Consider the following 21,518-nt stretch of genomic DNA (forward strand, 5'->3'; position numbering starts at 1 on the left):
CAGATATATATAGAATAATTATCTTTGAGAATGAGTTGAACATTAGCAGAACAGACTTTCTACAACCAAGGATATAAAGAAAAGGCTGCATCAAGACAGGTGGGGACAGGCAGAGGGTCAGTCTGGTCAGAACCCCCACTCCTGGTGCCTCACTCCATATGCAGGAGGAATACTGCAAACGTGAAGGTCCCACCTGAGGAGCTTGGAGTCTGAGCCCCACACTGGATTCCCCAGCCTGGGGCAGAGGGGTCTGCACCAGGAAGAAGAGCTGCTATCATATCTGGCTTGAAAAAACAACATATGAAAACTTCCTAAATCTGGGGAAGAAAATAGACATCCATGTTCAGGAAGTATAGAAACTACAAAACAAAATGAATCCAAAGAGATGTATACCAGTAGGGACACATTATAATTAAAATGTCAAAATTCAAAGATAAAGAGACAATCTTAAAATCAGCAAGAGAAAAATCAATTAGTTATATACAAGAAAAGCTCCATAAGACTATCAACTATTTTTTTCAGCTGAAATTTATAGCCCCAGAAGCAACTAGCATGATATATTCAAAGTACAGAAACAAGAAAACTTACAACGAAGAATACTCTACCTGGCAAGATTATGATTCAAAAATGAAAGAGAGATACTCGAGTTTTCCACAAGCAAAAGCTAAAACAGTCTGTCACCATAAAACTGGCCTTACAAGAAATGTTAGAGGGAATTCTTTAAACGTAAAATGCCATAGCTAGAAATCAGAAATTTGTGAAGGAAAAATCCACTATGAGGCAAATATATAGTAAAGGTAGTAGATCAACCACCTATATACGTAGTATGAAGATTAAAAAATAAAAGTAGTGGGGAGGAGCCAAGATGGCGGAGGAGTAGGACGGGGAGAATGCTTTCTCCCCCACAAATTCATCAAAAGAGCATTTAAACGTCAAGTAAATTCCACAAAACAACTTCTGAATGCTGGCAGAGGACATCAGGCACCCAGAAAAGCAATCCAACTCTTCGAAAGGAGGTAGGAAAAAATATAAAAGACAAAAAAAGAGACAAAAGAGGGAGGGACGGACCTCCGTCCCGGGAAGGGAGTCTTAAAAAGAGAGAAGTTTCCAAACACCAGGAAACCTTCTCACTGCCGAATCTGTGCCGAGCTTTGGAAGCACAGAGGGCAACATAACAGGGAGAAAAAATAAATAAACAATTAAAACCTGCAGACTGCGAACTCTACGGTAACTCCCCCAACGGAGAAGCAGCGCAGACGCCTGCACAGCCATTAGCAAGCGGGGGCTGGGCAGGGAGGCACGGCGTGGGCTACATCGCTCAGAGTAAGAATCTGGCCTGAATACCCTGAACACTATCTGAGCGAAATAATTTGGGCTAGCAAACCAGACTGTGGGATATCTACCACGCGAAAAGCCAGCCCCAACCTAAGACACCGCCAGGCCTGCGCACGGAACAAAGGACTGAACAGAGATAGCCGGCTGCAGACCTTCCCCCTCCAGTGACAGGCAGCCAGAGCCGGAAGGGGGCAATCGCAGCCCCAGAGAGACATTATCTATAAAACTGTAAGCAGGCTTCTTTGCTAACTAAAACTTCTTGGGGGTCTGGACTGTCAACATCTGCCTGAGAAGGTGCGCCGGTTTTACACCCAGATAACCGAGTGGCGGGGAGGCGATAAGTCGCAACAATCGCACTCGCCAAACACCTCATCACCTGAGCTGCTCGGACCTGGGAAGGGCACAAAACGCAGGCCCAACTGAGTCTGCGCCTCTGAGGACTACCCGAGTGCCTGAACCTGAGTGGCTTGGACCTGGGAGGTGCATGCAGCCCAGGGCCGGCCTCGGATTGTTCCCGGCGGAACAACCTAGAGCCCGAGCAGTGTGGGCAGGGAGGCTACACGCGCCGTGAGTGGGGGCAGACCCAGTGTGGCTGAGGCACTGCGAGCGCACGCCAGTGTTATTTGTTTGCAGCATCCCTCTCTCCCTCCCCACAGCGCGACTGAACAAGTGAGCCTAAAAAAAAAAGTTTCCCCCACCGTCCCCTTTGTGTCAGGGCGGTAACCAGACACTGAAGAGACCAGCAAACAGAAGTTATAACAGAGGGAAATGCCTTGGAAGCTACAGGCAATAGATTAAAACCCCGTGGTTACTACGGACTACATAGGAAGGGGCCTATAGATCTTGAGAAATATAAGTTGGACCAAGGAACTAGCCAAAAATGAACTGAACCCACAATACTCACAACAAAACCAGAGAAAGTCCTAGATATATTTTTACTATTTTTACGATCATTCTTTCTTTTTTTTTTAAATTAAAAAAAAAATTTTTAAGTCCTCTATTGTTCCTTTAATTTTCACTTTTATAACCTATTACTTTGCAAAAAAAAAAAAGACCCTATTTTTTTCTTCTTCAGCAAACTTCATATATATATTTTATAATTTTTTGACCTTGTTGTTTTTTTTTTTCTTCTTTTCTTCTTTTCCTTAACATCGTATTTTTGAAATTCCAAACTCTACTCTAGTTTTTTAATTTTAGCTTTTTGGTATATGTTATCAATTTTGTACATATAGGTTTTTTTTTTATAATTTCTGTGACTTTTTTTTTCTGTTTCTTTCTCTTCTTCTTTTATATAATAACATTGTATATCTGAAATTCCAAACTCTACTCTAGATTTTTAATTTATGCTTTTTGGTATTTGATATTAATTTTGTACCTGTATTTTCTTTATAATTTTTGTGACATTGTTTGGTTTTGTTTGTTTGTTTGTTTTCTCTCTTTATGTCTCTTCTTCCTTTTTTTTAACATTGTATTTTTGAAATTCCAAACTCTACTCTAGATTTTTAATTTTTGCTTTTTGGTATTAGTTATCAATTTTGTACCTGTATTTTCTTTATAATTTTCGCAACCTTGTTTGTTTTTCTTTGTTCGTTTTTTCTCTCTTTTCCTTCTTCTTTTCTTTAACATCGTATTTTTGAAATTCCAAACTCTACACTAGATTTTTAATTATTGCTTTTATGTATTTGTTACCAATTTTGTACCTTTAAGAACCCAATCGTCAGGACCCATTTTTCACTAGGGAGCGAGATTACTGGCTTGACTGCTCTCTCTCCCTTTGGACTCTCCTTTTGCTCCACCAGGTCGCCTGTGTCTCCTCCCTAACCCCTCTCTACTCTACCCAACTCTGTGAGTTTCTGTGTGTTCCAGACGGTGGAGAACACTTAGGGAACTGATTACTGGCTGGATCTGTCTCCCTCCTTTTCATTCCCCCCTTTTATCCTTCTGGCCACCTCTGCCTCCTTCTTCTCTTCTCTGTATAACTCCGTGAACATCTCTGCATGGTCCAGTTGTGGAGTGCACATAACGAAGTGACTACTGGCTACCCCACTCTCTCCACTATTGATTCCACCTCATCTCATTTGGGTCACCTCTAACTCCCTCCTCCCTCTTCTCTTCTCCATGTAATGCTGTGAACCTCTCTGAGTGACCCTCACAGTAGAGAACCTTTTCATCTTTAACGTAGATGTTTTATCAATGGTGCTGTATAGAAGGACAAGTTTTGAAACTACTGTAAAAATAAGACCGATAACTGGAAGCAGGAGGCTTAAGTCCAAACCCTGACTCCAGGGAACTCCTGACTCCAAGGAACATTAATTGACAGGAGCTCATCAAATGCCTCCATACCGACACTGAAACCAAGCACCACACAAGGGCCAACAAGTTCCAGGGCAAGACATACCAAGCAAACTCTCCAGCAACAAAGGAACACAGCCCTGAGCTTCAAGATACAAGCTGCCCAAAGTCACCCCAAAACCATAGACATCTCATAACTCATTACTGGACATTTCATTGCACTCCAGAGAGAAGAAATACATCTCCACCCACCAGAACACCGACACAAGCTTCCCTAACCAGGAAACCTTGACAAGCCACCGGTACAAACCCACACACAGCGAGGAAAAGTCACAATAAAGAGAACTCCACAAACTGCCAGAATACAGAAAGGACATCCCAAATTCAGCAATTTAAACAAGATGAACAGACAGAGGAATACCCAGCAGATAAAGGAACAGGATAAATGCCCACCAAACCAAACAAAAGAGGAAGAGATAGGGAATCTACCTGATAAAGAATTCCAAATAATGATAGTGAAATTGATCCAAAATCTTGAAATTAAAATGGAATCACAGATAAATAGCCTGGAGACAAGGATTGAGAAGATGCAAGAAAGGTTTAACAAGGACCTAGAAGAAATGAAAAAGAGTCAATATATAATGAATAATGCAATAAATGAAATTAAAAACACTCTGGAGGCAACAAATAGTAGAATAACAGAGGCAGAAGATAGGATTAGTGAATTAGAAGATAGAATGGTAGAAATAAATGAATCAGAGAGGATAAAAGAAAAACGAATTAAAAGAAATGAGGACAATCTCAGAGACCTCCAGGACAATATTAAACGCTACAACATTCGAATCATAGGGGTTCCAGAAGAAGAAGACAAAAAGAAAGACCATGAGAAAATACTTCAATAGATAATAGTTGAAAACTTCCCTAAAATGGGGAGGGAAATAATCACCCAAGTCCAAGAAACCCAGAGAGTCCCAAACAGGATAAACCCAAGGCGAAACACCCCAAGACACATATTAATCAAATTAACAAAGATCAAACACAAAGAACAAATATTAAAAGCAGCAAGGGAAAAACAACAAATAACACACAAGGGGATTCCCATAAGGATAACAGCTGATCTTTCAATAGAAACTCTTCAAGCCAGGAAGGAATGGCAAGATATACTTAAAATAATAAAAGAAAATAACCTACAGGCCAGATTATTTTACCCAGCAAGGATTTCATTCAAGTATGAAGGAGAAATCAAAAGCTTTTCAGACAAGCAAAAGCTGAGAGAATTCTGCACCACCAAACCAGCTCTCCAACAAATACTAAAGGATTTTCTCTAGACAGAAAACACAAAAACGTTGTATAAATTCAAACCCAAAACAATAAAGTAAATGTCAACGGGATCGTACTTATCACTAATTACCTTAAATGTAAATGGGTTGAATGCCCCAACCAAAAGACAAAGACTGGCTGAATGGATACAAAAACAAGACCCCTACATATGTTGTCTACAAGAGACCCACCTCAAAACAGGGGACACATACAGACTGAAAGTGAAGGGCTGGAAAAAGATTTTCCATGCAAATAGGGACCAAAAGAAAGCAAGAGTAGCAATACTCATATCAGATAAAATAGACTTTAAAACAAAGGCTGTGAAAAGAGACAAAGAAGGTCACTACATAATGATCAAAGGATCAATCCAAGAAGAAGATATAACAATTATAAATATATATGCACCCAACACGGGAGCACCAAAATATGTAAGAGAAATGCTAACAAGTATGAAAGGAGAAATTAACAATAACACAATAATAGTGGGAGACTTTAATACCCCACTCACACCTATGGATAGATCAACTAAACAGAAAATTAACAAGGAAACACAAACGTTAAACGATACAATAGACCAGTTAGACCTAATTGATATCCATAGGACATTTCATCCCAAAACAATGAATTTCACCTTTTTCTCAAGTGCACATGGAACTTTCTCCAGGATAGATCACATCCTGGGCCATAAAGCTAGCCTTGGTAAATTCAAAAAAATAGAAATCATTCCAAGCATCTTTTCTGACCACCATGCAGTAAGATTAGATCTCAATTACAGGAGAAAAACTATTCAAAATTCCAACATATGGAGGCTGAACAACACGCTGCTGAATAACCAAAAAATCACAGAAGAAATCAAAAAAGAAATCAAAATTTGCATAGAAACGAATGAAAATGAAAACACAACAACCCAAAACCTGTGGGACACGGTAAAAGCAGTCCTAAGGGGAAAGTTCATAGCAATACAGGCACACCTCAAGAAACAAGAAAAAAGTCAAATAAATAACCTAACTCTACACCTAAAGCAACTAGAAAAGGAAGAAATGAAGAACCCCAGGGTTAGTAGAAGGAAAGAAATCTTAAAAATTAGAGCAGAAATAAATGCAAAAGAAACAAAAGAGACCATAGCAAAAATCAACAAAGCCAAAAGCTGGTTCTTTGAAAGGATAAATAAAATTGACAAACCATTAGCCAGACTCATCAAGAAACAATGGCAGAAAAATCAAATCAATAAAATTAGAAATGAAAATGGAGAGATCACAACAGACAACACAGAAATACAAAGGATCATAAGAGACTACTATCAACAATTATATGCCAATAAAATGGACAACGTGGAAGAAATGGACAAATTCTTAGAAAAGTACAACTTTCCAAAACTGGACCAGGAAGAAATAGAAAATGTTAACAGACCCATCACAAGCACGGAAATTGAAACTGTAATCAGAAATCTTCCAGCAAACAAAAGCCCAGGTCCAGACGGCTTCACAGCTGAATTCTACCAAAAATTTAGAGAAGAGCTAACACCTATCCTGCTCAAACTCTTCCAGAACATTGCAGAGGAAGGTAAACTTCCAAACTCATTCTATGAGGCCACCATCACCCTAATACCAAAACCTGACAAAGAGGCCACAAAAAAAGAAAACTACAGGCCAATATCACTGATGAACATAGATGCAAAAATCCTTAACAAAATTCTAGCAATCAGAATCCAACAACACATTAAAAAGATCATACACCATGACCAAGTGGGCTTTATCCCAGGGATGCAAGGATTCTTCAATATCTGCAAATCAGTCAATGTAATACACCACATTAACAAATTGAAAAATAAAAGCCATATGATTATCTCAACAGATGCAGAGAAAGCCTTTGACAAAATTCAACACCCATTTATGATAAAAACTCTCCAGAAAGCAGAAATAGAAGGAACATACCTCAACATAATAAAAGCTATATATGACAAACCCACAGCAAACATTATCCTCAATGGTGAAAAATTGAAAGCATTTCCTCTAAAGTCAGGAACAAGACAAGGGTGCCCACTTTCACCATTACTATTCAACATAGTTTTGGAAGTTCTGGCCACAGCAATCAGAGCAGAAAAAGAAATAAAAGGAATCCAAATTGGAAAAGAAGAAGTAAAACTTTCACTATTTGCAGATGACATGATCCTCTACATAGAAAACCCTAAAGACTCCACCAGAAAATTACTAGAACTAATCAATGACTATAGTAAAGTTGCAGGATATAAAATCAACACAGAAATCCCTTGCATTCCTATACACTAATAATGAGAAAACAGAAAGAGAAATTAAGGAAACAATTCCATTCACCATTGCAATGGAAAGAATAAAATACTTAGGAATATATCTACCTAAAGAAACTAAAGACCTATATATAGAAAACTATAAAACACTGGTGAAAGAAATCAAAGAGGACACTAATAGATGGAGAAATATACCATGTTCATGGATTGGAAGAATCAATATAGTGAAAATGAGTATACTACCCAAAGCAATTTATAGATTCAATGCAATCCCTATCAAGCTACCAACAGTATTCTTCACAGAGCTAGAACAAATAATTTCACAATTTGTATGGAAATACAAAAAACCTCGAATAGCCAAAGCGATTCTCAGAAAGAAGAATGGAACTGGAGGAATCAACCTACCTGACTTCAGGCTCTACTACAAAGCCACAATTATCAAGACAGTATGGTGCTGGCACAAAGACAGAAATATAGATCAATGGAACAAAATAGAAAGCCCAGAGATAAATCCACACACATATGGACACCTTATCTTTGACAAAGGAGGCAAGAATATACAATGGATTAAAGACAATCTCTTTAACAAGTGGTGCTGGGAAATCTGGTCAACCACTTGTAAAAGAATGAAACTAGAGCACTTTCTAACACCATACACAAAAATAAACTCAAAATGGATTAAAGATCTAAACGTAAGACCAGAAACTATAAAACCCCTAGAGGAGAACATAGGCAAAACACTCTCTGACATACATCACAGCAGGATCCTCTATGACCCGCCTCCCAGAATATTGGAAATAAAAGAAAAAATAAACAAATGGGACCTAAGTAACCTTAAAATCTTCTGCACATCAAAGGAAACTATTAGCAAGGTGAAAAGGCAGCCTTCAGAATGGGAGAAAATAATAGCAAATGAAGCAACTGACGAACAACTAATCTCAAAAATATACAAGCAACTCCTACAGCTCAACACCAGAAAAATAAATGACCCAATCAAAATACGGGCCAAAGAACTAAATAGACATTTCTCCAAAGAAGACATACAGATGGCTAACAAACACATGAAAAGATGCTCAACATCACTCATTATCAGAGAAATGCAAATCAAGACCACTATGAGGTACCATTTCACACCAGTCAGAATGGCTGCAATCCAAAAGTCTACAAATAATAAATGCTGGAGAGGGTGTGGAGAAAAGGGAACCCTCTTACACTGTTGGTGGGAACGCAAACTAGTACAGCCACTATGGAGAACAGTGTGGAGATTCCTTAAAAAACTGGAAATAGAACTGCCTAACGATCCAGCAATCCCACTGCTGGGCATACACACTGAGGAAACCAGAAGGGAAAGAGACACATGTACCCCAATGTTCATCGCAGCACTGTTTATAATAGCCAGGACATGGAAGCAACCTAGATGTCCATCATCAGATGAATGGATAAGAAAGCTATGGTACATATACTCAATGGAGTATTATTCAGCCATTAAAAAGAATACATTTGAATCAGTTCTAATGAGGTGGATGAAACTGGAGCCTATTATACAGAGTGAAGTAAGCCAGAAGGAAATACACCAATACAGTATACTAACACATATATATGGAATTTAGAAAGAGGGTAACAATAACCCTGTGTACAAGACAGCAAAAGAGACACTGATGTATAGAACAGTCTTATAGACTTTGTGGGAGAGGGAGAGGGTGGGAAGATTTGGGAGAATGGCATTGAAACATGTAAAATATCATGTATGAAACAAGATGCCAGTCCAGGTTCGATGCACGATACTGGATGCTTGGGGCTAGTGCACTGGGATGACCCAGAGGGATGGTATGGGGAGGGAGGAGGGAGGAGGGTTCAGGATGGGGAACACATGTATACCTGTGGTGGATTCATTTTGATATTTGGCAAAACTAATACAATTATGTAAAGTTTAAAAAGAAAATAAAATTTAAAAAAAAAAAGTAGTAAAAATCATCTGTTTCTAAAATATTTAAGTGATACCCAAAGTAAAAAGATATAAAATATGGCATCAAAAACATAAAACACGGGTAAGAATAAAATGCTGTGCTAGAATGAATTTGGACTTAAGCCACCATCAACTTAAAATAGACTACTACATACATAGTTTGTCATAAATGAATTTCATGGTAAACACCATGAGCCTCATGGGCTTCCCTGGTGGCTCAGTCAGTAAAGAATCAAACTGCAATGCCAAGACCCAGGTTCAATCCCTGGGTCGGGAAGATCCCCTGGAAAAAGAAATGGCAACCCATTCCAGCGTTCTTGCCTAGTAAGTCCCATGGACAGGGCAGCCTGGTGGGCTACAGTACATGGAGTCACAAGAGTCAAACACGACTTAGCAACTAAACCACCTAAACCACCATGTAACCACAGGCCAAAAACCTCTAACAGATACACAAAAAATAAACAGAAAGGAATCCAAACATAATGCTAAACAGAGGCATCAAATAACAAGGGAAAAGAACAGGAGAAGAGAGAAAGAACTACAGCCCAATCAGAAAACAACAAAATGACAGTAATTGTATACCTAATCAACACTCATTTCAATCTAAATGGACTAAATGCTACAATCACAAGACACAGGGCGGCTGAAAGGATTAAAGAAAAACCAAACATCCACAGGTCACCTTCAAGTGACTTATTTCATATCTAAAGACACATACAGATACACACAAAGTAGCAATACTCATATCAAACAAACTATGTAACAAACTGTACATTTTTTAAAACAAAAAATGTAACAAGAGAAAAAGAAGATCATTATATAAAGATAAAGGGATCAATCCAGCAAGAGAATATAACACTTGTAAATATCTATGCATCCAACAAAGGGCCACCTAAGTACATAAAGCAAATATTAACACATATACAGAAAGATACCAACAATAATATGATAATAAACTTTAACACTCCACTTACACCAATATTTAGATCAGAGAGAATATCAGTAAGGAAATATTAGCCATAAAGACACAATAGACCATATAAACTTAAATAGGTATGTACAGACCTTCAACCACCCAAACAGAAGAATACACATTCTTTGTAAGTACACATGGAACATTCCCCAGGATAGATCACACATTAGATCACAAAACAAGTCTCAATAAATTAAAAACTAATTCTTTTCTGACCCAAACAGCATAAAACTATAAATCAATTACAAGAATAAAACTGGGGTGGGGGGGAAACCACAAAATGTGAAGCCTAAACCAAAACCTACTAATCAATCAGTGGGTCAATGAAAAAAATCAAAGAAGAAATCAAAAATTAATCTAAAACAAATTAAAATAGAAAGACAACATTCCAAAGTCTAAGGGATACAATGAAAGTGGTTTTAGGAGAGATACTTATAGTAATGCAGGCCTACTTCAAAAAGCAAGAACAACCCCAAATAAACAATCTAACTTTGCACCTAAAGGAACCAGGAAAAGATTAATAAAAGAAACACAAAGTTAGTTGAATGAAGGAAATAATATGCTTGTTCCATAATAAAACCGGAAACTCTGTAACTCAAAAAGCATTGTCTCTTCAGTAGATCTCAGCTTTAATTCTACCTAATTTTGACAAGGTATTTGAGAAAGAGAAGTATTTGAGAAAGAGAAGTAAAGGTTTGAGGTCTTGGCTATGCTATAGAAATTACGTGGCTCATAAATTTCAAAAATTTTATTTTTGTTTAAAGTTTTTGAGTAGATATTTCAGAGAGAACATTAATTTTTAAAAAAGACAGAAACAAAATACTGCCATAGTAAAATAGAGAAGAAAACAGCTTGCACTGTGTAACACTTAGTTTGTTCAAGAAGTTTCATCTTCTAGACATTACAGGGAGATTATTTTTCAGGGGTCTCTCCTGTATCCAAACATTTTTAAAGGCATGAATAGCTAGTATACACCAAATTGACTTTTCAAGGATGTTCATATAGCAGGCAGACTTTCAAAAACAGGCAAAACCTTATTGGAGCAAATTTGCTTGTGTTCTAGAAAGTAGAGACATCTCTCTCTACAGAGAAGATCTGCTTGGCATTCTAGAGTAATAAAGACAACGTCTCTCTTATAAGAGGATGGGCTGGTTTGCCAGCAGTCCCAGTTTAACAGCAGTGCTTCTCAATAAGAAGATTCTTTTTAACGTGCTCCACTGCCTAACAACATCCATCTCTAATGACATTTCCCTGGAGGAATTGCAATTCAGAAAATCAGTGCTGCTCTGTTATTCTCCTTACTGCTATAGTCCTAACAAACTCTTTTCACTGACTCTGTAGTTTCATGTCTTTTGCCAATATTTACAACACTGACATGTGTGTTAGCACACAAAATGATTATAATCCTCAGATCCTGCCTAGTTTCTGACTTGACAGATAATGACATAAGGCAACTATGTATCTTAACTTCAGCAAATATGAGTGAATTCTGAACTCAAAAAAAAATGACTTACTTAAAAAATTTTTTCCTTTGGAGATACATAAAATAAGATCTAGGACAAGAACATGAGGGATATTCCAATTTAGCTTTTCAAGTATTAAAAGTGATAAAATCCTTGGGAACAGGGAATGGGGTCTCTGAGGACAGAAACATGTTTGTAAACACTAGCACATACTCAACAAATAGGTTTTTAAAATTTAGCAGTCTTGTTCCCCAAAAAAGAAAAAAAGGATATGTTCTTAAAATCAACTACATGGAAGTTTTTTAAAAAGGTAAAAAAAAAAAACAAATCCAAAAATAACACTACCTAGAAATAATCACCCTGAGCATTGGATAAGTATCATTTCAACAGTCATCTATTAATAATACATGCAGTAAGCTGCTAGGACAAAAGGACGAAGGAACAGAAAAAAAAAAAAACCACAATCATATGCACGTCATTTAAAAATTCTTTAGTGTTAGCAAAAAAAAACAAAAACAAAAACCCTTAAACATAATAAACCTGAAATTGCTGCTAAACTTAAAATTATTCTTCACCTCCAGGGAGCTTTTCCTAAATGTTAAGATGTCATGAACCGGGGGAGGACACTGGACTTTCAATGGCAACACACTGCATGTATAAGTCAGTGTTAACTGATTTCCTTCTAGGATAGAGAAAGAAATAGCATATTGTAATTCTGCCCACAGCCTGGTTCTGGTCAATCATACTTCTACCCTGACAAGGCTTGTTAGATTCATAGCCAATTCTATAGCCATAATTCACACAAGTTGACATAATATATGCTCAAGACAACAGCTTTAAACAAAATCTCTCCATTTATAAATTCATATTAATTCACTTCTCTATTTGATGAACTTCAAATGCAAGTAGTTTTTCGTTTGTTTTTTAATACAAGCCTCAACATTTTTACATTCATTGAGTGTTTCCTTCTATTCTGGAAGAATAGCTTATCTGGGAATAAAAGTTCAGTCCATACTTTTCCTCAAAGATTTGTAGTCTCTGCACAACTATATTCAAACACAGAGCATTGTCCTGATGCTTTTTAAAGTCCGTACGTCATTTACTCACTCTCTAGTCACCATTTTTGGGGGGTAGATTTCAACTTCAATAGTTCTAATAGAAAATAGACACAGAAGTTACATGAAATGTTTTCCTGTTGTCTAATTAAATGACAACTTGGCTGGTGGTAATATTCTTGAATTTCACTTTCCTTCCCTCCAAAGTTCACAGACGATGATTCATTGTATGTATTTGAATGGTAAGTACTATGAAGGTGTAAGCGGTCTGGCAGAGTGTCCTCCTTTCTGTAAGTTTTGTTTTTGTGTTTTGCTCCTAGGTACCTACCTGAAGAATTCTTTATGAGGAAGTTCAAAATCTTAATTAGAATCAGACCATATTTACATTTTCAATTGCTGTTCCTATTTTTTTTTTTTTTTTTTTGCTGTTCCTATTTTTTTCTGAAAATATACCCTTTACATTTTACAGAACCAATTAGGCATTTCAATGAAACTTTTTTCTAACTTTCCAAATAATATCATTTGTCTACTTGACATATTACATAAATATAGTCCATATACTGGATGTTTTTATCATTATTCACATCTATTCTCTATTATTTATCATTTAATTTTTACTTTGAATACACTGTTATTATCTCAAGTTTCCCTGTGATAATAACTGACCTTTGCTTCTATGTCTAATGTACTAATTATTTCTACTACATTGTTGCTCAATTGTCTCCATAGTTCTCATTCCATTAAACTCTTCAAATACTGTCTTTTGAATTTTTAACCCTCTTGAATTCAGATTTTTACTGAGTTTTTCTACAGAACCAAAAGGAGAGAGAATATTTTGAGAGGTAGGAGAGTCTTAAAGTTTCTTCCAGGTTTTTAAAATCAGATTTGTGTGTGTTTTGATTTTCAGTATGCATTGTAGAGCTTATTAATTATTATTTTTTACAAACTGATGAGTTTTAAAATGATAGAATGATGGGCACTGACAGTATTCCCTGCCTCTGCTGAAGCACCACGGAGAATTCAGGAATTTGCCCACTTTTCCAGACCTTCATTTTTTTAACCCACTTAAAAAAATAAAAAAAAATCAAATTACATTTTTTTTCCATCTTGAAACTGAGACTCTTAAAATAATTGTTTCCAGTGAAGTTTAATTCTTTTATTTGGTCATACTGCTTTCCTCCCAAACAGAAAACAAACAATATTTTCCATGCTTGAGTAAAGAAACTTAGATTTTACCTAAATATAGCAGAGGAGACTTTGACGCCTTTAATAAACAAAGACAGTATTAGACAATGCTATTAGGTTGTTTATGAAAATGTTCTATGGCATCATCTTAAACTGTCATTCCTAATGTTTCCACTTTCAAACACAACAAATGGAACAATCTGCTGGCTAGAACTCCTTGATCTGTAAATACTTTGGTTCAAAGAACATTTAAACAAAATTTAAAACAACCTTCCGATGTGTTTAGTAAAATTTAAAAAGCATACCCCCCACTCCCCCCAACAAAAACCACCATGAAATATTTTCCTTACATCATAAAAAAATAAGAAATTCAGAAATATTTACTACTAACAAAATAGAAACATCTGCATATTCAAAATACTATTTAAAGTAGGGATCTTAGGAAGGAAGCTGGGTTGCCAAAAAACGTTTTCCATTTCAAGAATAGTTAAGGCTTAACTAAGGATGAAAGGCTTTGGTTTCAGGTCCTATGAGTCAGAGGTTCAAAAATGTGTTTCTGAAAGTCAGCCCTCTTTTTATAGACTATATTAGCTGGATCATTTCTTACTCTGAATTCATCAATTTCTCACCTCCCTCCCATTCAAACAAGGGCACTAATGTGGGTATATGTGGGTATACACAAGGGAATAAATGGAGAAGGAAATGGCAACCCACTCCAGTACTCTTGCCTGGAAAACTCCTTGGATGGGGGAGCCTAGTAGGCTACAGTCCATGGGGTCGCAAAGAGTTGGACACGACTGACCGACTTCACTTTCTTTCTTTCTATAGTTCCTTTTGGAGAAGGAAATGGCAACCCACTCCAGTGTTCTTCCTGGAAAACCCCATGGACAGAGGGGCCTGGTGGGCTATAGTCTATGGGGTTGCAAAGAGTCATCCACGACTAAGCAACTAACAAGCAAACACACACAAGGGAATCAGAGACAGATGAACTCTTCACTATGGAGACAACACATTAATAATTTACAATCCTGTGCTGGCTAGTGGGTAGGGGAAATGGGGCAGATGTTGGTCCAAGGGTACAAAGCTTCAATTATGCAAAATGAAAATGTTTTGGGGATTGAACGCATGGTTCAGTTCAGTCACTCAGTCATGTCCGACTCTTTGAGACGCTATGGACTGCAGCATGCCAGGCCTCCCTGTCCATCACCAACTCCCAGAGTTTACTCAAACTCATGTTCATTGAGTCAGTGATGCCATCCAACCAACTCATCCTCTGATGTCCCCTTCCCCTTCCACCTTCAATCTTTTCCAGCATCAGGGTCTTTTCAAATGAGTCAGTTTGTCTCATCAGGTGGCCAAAGCATTGCAGTTTTAGCTTCAGCATCAGTCCTTCCAATGATAATTCAGGACTAATTTCCTTTAGGATGGACTGATTGGATCTCCTTGCAGTCCAAGGGACTCTCAAGAGTCTTCTCCAACACCACAGTTCAAAAGCATCAATTCCTCGACGCTCAGCTTTTTTTATAGCCCAACTCTCACATCCATACATGACTACTGCAAAAACTATAGCTTTGACTAGACGGACCTTTGTAGGTAAAATAATGTCTCTGCTTTTTAATATGCTGTCTAGGTTGGTCATAGCTTTTCTTCCATGGAGCAAGTGTCTTTTAATTTCATGGCTGCAGTCACCATCTGCAGTGATTTTGGAACCCCAAAAAATAAAGTCTGTCACTGTTTTTGCTGTTTTCCCATCTATTTGCCATGAAGTAATGGGACCAGATGCCATGATCTTAGTTTTCTGAAGGTTGAGTTTTAAGCCAACATTTGTACTCTCCTCTTTCATTTTCATCAAGAGGCTCTTTAGTTCTTCTTTGCTTTCTGCCATAAGCGTGGTGTCATCTGCATACCTGAGGTTATTGATATTTCTCCCAGCAATCTTGATTCCAGCTTGTGCTTCATCCAGCCCAGCATTTCTCATGATGTACTCTGTAAGGCTGCATATAAGTACAGCTTTGATGTACTCCTTTCCCGATTTGGAACCAGTCTGTTGTTCTGCGTCTACTAACTGTTGCTTCTTAACCTGCATACATATTTCTCAGAAGGCAGGTCAGGGGGTCTGGTATTCTCATTTCTTAAAGAATTTTCCATGGTTTATTGTGATCTACAAAGTCAATAAAGCAGAAGTAGATATTTTTCTGAAACTCTCTTGCTTTTTCAATGATCCAAAAGATGTTGGCAATTTGATCTCTGGTTCCTCTGCCTTTTCTAAGTCCAGCTTGAACATCTGGAAGCTCATGGTTCACGTACTGTTGAAGCCTGGCTTGGAGAATTTTGAGCATTACTTTGCTAGCATGTGAGATGAGTGCAGTTGTGCGGTAGTTTGAGCATTCTTTGGCATTGCCTTCCTTTCGGATTGGAATGAAAACTGACCTTTTCCAGTCCTGTGCATAGCATGGTGGCTATAATTAACAATGGTATATGGTAAAACCAAAGTTTACTTAAGAGGGTAAATCTTAAGTCTTCTCACCCCAACTTCCCAAAAATAAAATGGTAATTATGTGAGGTGATGGACTTATTGGCTTGACTGTGGTGATCACTTTAAAGTGTGTAACAAAACATCAAGTTGTATACATTAAATATGCACAATTCTTATTGGTCAATTAAACCTCAATAATTGGACAGCAAGGAGATCAAACCAGTCAATCCGAAAGGAAATCAAACCTGAATATACATCGGAATGACTGATGGAATGCTAATGCTGACGCTCCAACATTTTGGCCATCTGATGCAGAGAGACAACTCACAGGAAAAGACCCTGAAGCTGGGGAACATCGAAGGCAGGAGAAGGGGACAACAGAGGATGAGATGGTTGGATGATATCACCGAATCAATGGACATGAGTTTGAGCAAGCTCTGGGAGACAGTGAAGGAGGGGAAGTCTGGCACGCTGCAGTCCATGGGGTCGCAAACAACTGGACACAACTTAGTGACTGAACAACAACAAAATATCTCAATAAAGCTGGGGTGGAAAATATTTCTACACTGCAAATCCAGAGAATTTTAGGTAGCTACCACTTCTGCCGAAAGATGGCTGAGTCTGGGCCATCAGTTCCTCAGTTGCTGCCTTTATCAGTGGAGTGGCTTCTGGCCTGTGGGTGCTGTCCCTGGACCTCCAGTCTAAGGAGAAGAGCCCAGAGCCTCCTCACCCTTCACTCAGTAGTATTCACCTGAGACGCACCTTTCAGAAGTATTCACTACTTCCAAATTCTGAGTTGCCAATTAATATTTGCTTCATGGCTATTTTCAGACTTTTGTGGTGGTTTTGTCCACGTTTCAATGCACATTTACTCTCTTATTTTTTAGAATCAGCTCTAAAGCTCTTTGTAGTTACGAACAAGACACCTAGAGCCAAGATCCCTTGGTGTTAGAATCTAGCTTTGCAAAAAATTTGCTGTACGACATTGGGCACATTGCTTAAGTCCCATGGCTCAGTTCACCCATAGGTAAAGGGAATACTTCAGAACTGATGTGTTTGTTAAATTAATATGTGAGAGTTAAGAATGAACTTTTTCAGGACTTATTCCTTACTGGCTGGTCTCTAGGAAAGCTTCAAAGGAAAAAGCTATAGCTTTAACACAACGAACGTTGGTAGAGTTTTGAGGTGGTAAACATTCATAAATCATGTTACCATTATACCATGTTCTAACATTTATGTTAAAACATCTAACATCTCTAACCACAAACACTGAGCTGGTGGATCATATCAGTGGCCCTCCACTTGTTTAGCTGCCACCACAAGACTCAGACCCTATCCTGTCAGACATATCAAAGTCTTGACAGTGTCTTCATCCTAAATGCTGGGCAGGCACAGGAATACTAGAACCAAGGTTCTGCTACACTGTAATGGTGTTGGATCCCAGGCCTTTATAATACCCAGGAAAGGGCTGGTTCTCCTTTAATTATGTACCTTAAAAGCCACAGTGCACAGAGATAAGAGTCTTATAATGCAGTGAAAACTGCCTTTGTTCTAGAAAGTCCCAAATCTAGTGTGAGTCCTGTCATGTCTTTCATCTTTATTTTCTTGAATTTATGTAATGCCCATCTTTGCATAGAGCATACATTTAATGTTTGCTATTATTCCACTGACTTATTTAACTTCCACTTTTAAATGACATTGTGACACATCACCATATCCCTTATCCATTATCCCTTTACATTTTAAATATTACATTTATCGAGGTTTCACTATTCATCAGACACACTGTGCTTAGTCATGTCCGACTCTTTGTGACCCCATAGACTGTAGCCCACCAGGCTCCTCTGTCCATGGGGATTCTCTAGGAAAGAATACTGGAGTGGGTTGCCATGCCCTCCTCCAGACAATCTTACCAACCCAGGGACCAAACCCAGGTCATCCACATTGCAAGAGGATTCTTTACAATCTGAGCCACCATGAAGCCCAAGAATACTGGAGTGGATAGCCTATCCCTTCTCCAGGGGAACTTCCCAACTCAGAAATCGAAGAGGGGTCTCCTGCATTGCAGGGGGATTCTTCACCAGCTGAGCTAATCTGTGCTAAATACTTTACACAAATATCTGAAACCACACAACATACGTCTGAGTACACTAGCATTATACGCATGTTACAGATAAGGAAGGAAAGCACAGAAGTCACAGAGCCTATCTGAAACCACACTGCCTGTGAGCGGTAGTACTCAGACTAAGCTCTGTGGAACCCTCAACAATGTTAATCTCTCATGTAGACAGGGTGTTGGTTTACTGCGGGTCACTTGTACTGTGTCATGGAAGCCACAAGACTTTTACTCAGATGACAGTGACACTACAAGTCCCAAGGTCAGCTCAAGAGAAACAACTCATTCGGAGGAAGTCATCTGAGTACTAAAAAGTTTAACTGCCACCTCTGACAATCTCCTCAGATCATTTTTCTGGGTTCTGGACAGAAAACAAAGTCTCTGAAGGCAGATCTTCAGACTCGATACTGGTAGAGTATCGGAGTCACTGAAATCAATATACACCAAGCAGGTGATGGTACCATAATTATTGTCATCAGTTCAGTCTACCTGACTCAGTTCAGTTCAGTTCAGTCTCTCAGTCATGTCTGACTCTTTGCGACCCCATGGACTACAGCGCACCAGGCTTCCCTGTCCATCACCAACTCCCGGTTTTATTCAAACTCATCTCCATTGAGTCGGTGATGACATCCAACCATCTCATCCTCTATGGTCCCCTTCTGCTTCCACCTTTAATCTTTTCCAGCATCAGGGTCTTTTCAAATGAGTCAGTTCTCATCAGGTGGCACTGGACTTTCAGCTTCAGCATCAGTCCTTCCAATGAATATTCAGGACTGATTTCCTTTAGGATGGACTGATTGGATCTCCTTGCAGTCCAAGGGACTCTCAAGAGTCTTCTCCAACACCACAGTTCAAAAGCATCAATTCTTTGACTCTCAGTTTTCTTTATAGTCCAACTCTCACATCCATACATGACTACTGGAAAAACCATAGCTTTGACTATACGGATCTTTGTTGCAAAGGAGAATCTCTGTTTTTTAATATGCAATCTAAGTTGGTCATAACTTTTCTGCCAAGGAGCAAGTGTCTTTTAATTTCATGGCTGCAGTCACCATCTGCAGTGATTTTGGAACCCAAGAAAATAAAGTCTGCCACTGTTTCCAGCGTCTCCCCATCTATTTGCCATGAAGTGATGGGACCGGATGCCATGATCTTAGTTTTCTGAAGGTTGAGCTTTAAGCCAACTTTTTCATTCTCCTCTTTCACTTTCATCAAGAGGCTCTTTAGTTCTTCTTCGCTTTCTGGCATAAGGGTGGTGTCATCTGCATATCTGAGGTTATTGATATTTCTCCTGGAAATCTTGATTCCAGCCTGTGCTTCTTCCAGCCCAGTGTTTCTCATGATGTACTCTGTTTATAAGTTAAATAAGCAGAGTGACAATATACAGCCTTGACATACTCCTTTCCTGATTTGGAACCACTCTGTTGTTCCATGTCCAGTTCTAACTGTTGCTTCCTGAGCTGCATACGGATTTTTCAGGTGGCAGGTCAGGTGGTCTGATATTCCCATTTCTTTAAGAGTTTCCCAGTTTGTTGTGATCCACACAGTCAAAGGCTTTGGCATAGTCAATAAAACAGAAGTAGATGTTTTTCTGGAACTCTCTTGCTTTTTCAATGATCCAGAGGATGTTGGCAATTTGATCTCTGGTTCCTCTGCCTTTTCTAAAACCAGCTTGAACATCTGGAAGTTCATGGTTCATGTACTATTGAAGCCTGGCTTGGAGAATTTTGAGCACTACCTTACTAGCGTGTGAGATCAGTGCAGTTGTGCAGTAGTTTCAACATTTTTTGGCATTGCCTTTCTTTGGGATTGGAATGAAAACTGACCTTTTCCAGTCCTGTGGCCACTGATGAGTTTTCCAAATTTGCTGGCATATTGAGTGGAGCACTTTCACAGCATCATCTTTCAGGATTTGAAATAGCTCAAATGGAATAGCTCAACTGTAATCCCATAACCTCCACTAGCTTTGTTCACAGTGATGCTTCCTAAGGCCCACTTGACTTCACATTCCAGGATATCTGGCTCTAGGTAAGTGATCATACTATCATGATTATCTGGGTCATGAAGATCTTTTTTGTACGGTTCTTCTGTGTATTCTTGCCACCTCTTCTTAATATCTTGTGCTTCTGTTAGGTCCATACCATTTCTGTCCTTTATTTTTCCCATCTTTACATGGAATATTCCCTTGGTATCTCTAATTTTCTTGAAGAGATCTCTAGTCTTTCCCATTCTATTGTTTTCCTCTATTTCTTTGCACTGATCACTGAGGAAGGCTTTCTTATCTCTCCTTGCTATTCTTTGGAACTCTGCATCCACATGAGTATATCTTTCATTTTCTCCTTTGCCTTTTGCTTCCCTTCTTTTCACAGCTATTTTTGTAAGGCCTCCTCAGACAACTGTTTGCCTTTTTACATTTCTTTTTCTTGGGGATGGTCTTGATCCCTGCCTCCTGTACAATATCATGAACCTCTGTCCATAGGTCTTCAAGCTATCAGATCTAATCCCTTGACTCTCGTTCTCACTTCCACTGTATAACCATAAGGGATTTGATTTGCGATCAATGCAAAGAAAGACAGGAAAACAACAGAATGGGAAAGACTAGAGATCTCTTCAAGAAAATCAGAGATACCAAAGGAACATTTCATGCAAAGATGGGCTCAATAAAGGACAGAAATGGTATGGACCTAATAGAAGCAGAAGATATTAAGAAGAGATGGCAAGAATACACAGAAGAACTGTACAAAAAAAATCTTCATGACCCAGATAATCACGATGGTGTGATCACTGACCTAGAGCCAGACATCCTGGAATGTGAAGTCAAGTGGGCCTTAGAAAGCTTCACTATGAACAAAGCTAGTGGAGGTGATAGAATTCCAGTTGAGCTATTTCAAAACCTGAAAGATGATGCTGTGAAAGTGCTGCACTCAGTATGTCAGCAAATTTGGAAAACTCAGCAGTGGCCACAGGACTGGAAAAGGTCAGTTTTCATTCCAATCCCAAAGAAAGGCAATGCCAAAGAATGCTCAAACTACCGCACAATTGCACTCATCTCACACGCTAGTAAATCATGC

The 21,518-nt window shown here is 38.5% G+C and overlaps 1 protein-coding gene across 20 annotated transcripts in view; it reads right to left on the bottom strand.

Moving 5' to 3' along the window:
- Window positions 1–21,518, bottom strand: part of CRPPA (CDP-L-ribitol pyrophosphorylase A) — a 456,527-nt gene that overhangs the window by 259,769 nt on the left and 175,240 nt on the right. The window lies entirely within an intron of this gene.

Source organism: Bos taurus, chromosome 4 (genome assembly GCF_002263795.3).
Source record: "Bos taurus isolate L1 Dominette 01449 registration number 42190680 breed Hereford chromosome 4, ARS-UCD2.0, whole genome shotgun sequence".
Classification (NCBI taxonomy): Eukaryota; Metazoa; Chordata; class Mammalia; order Artiodactyla; family Bovidae; genus Bos; species Bos taurus.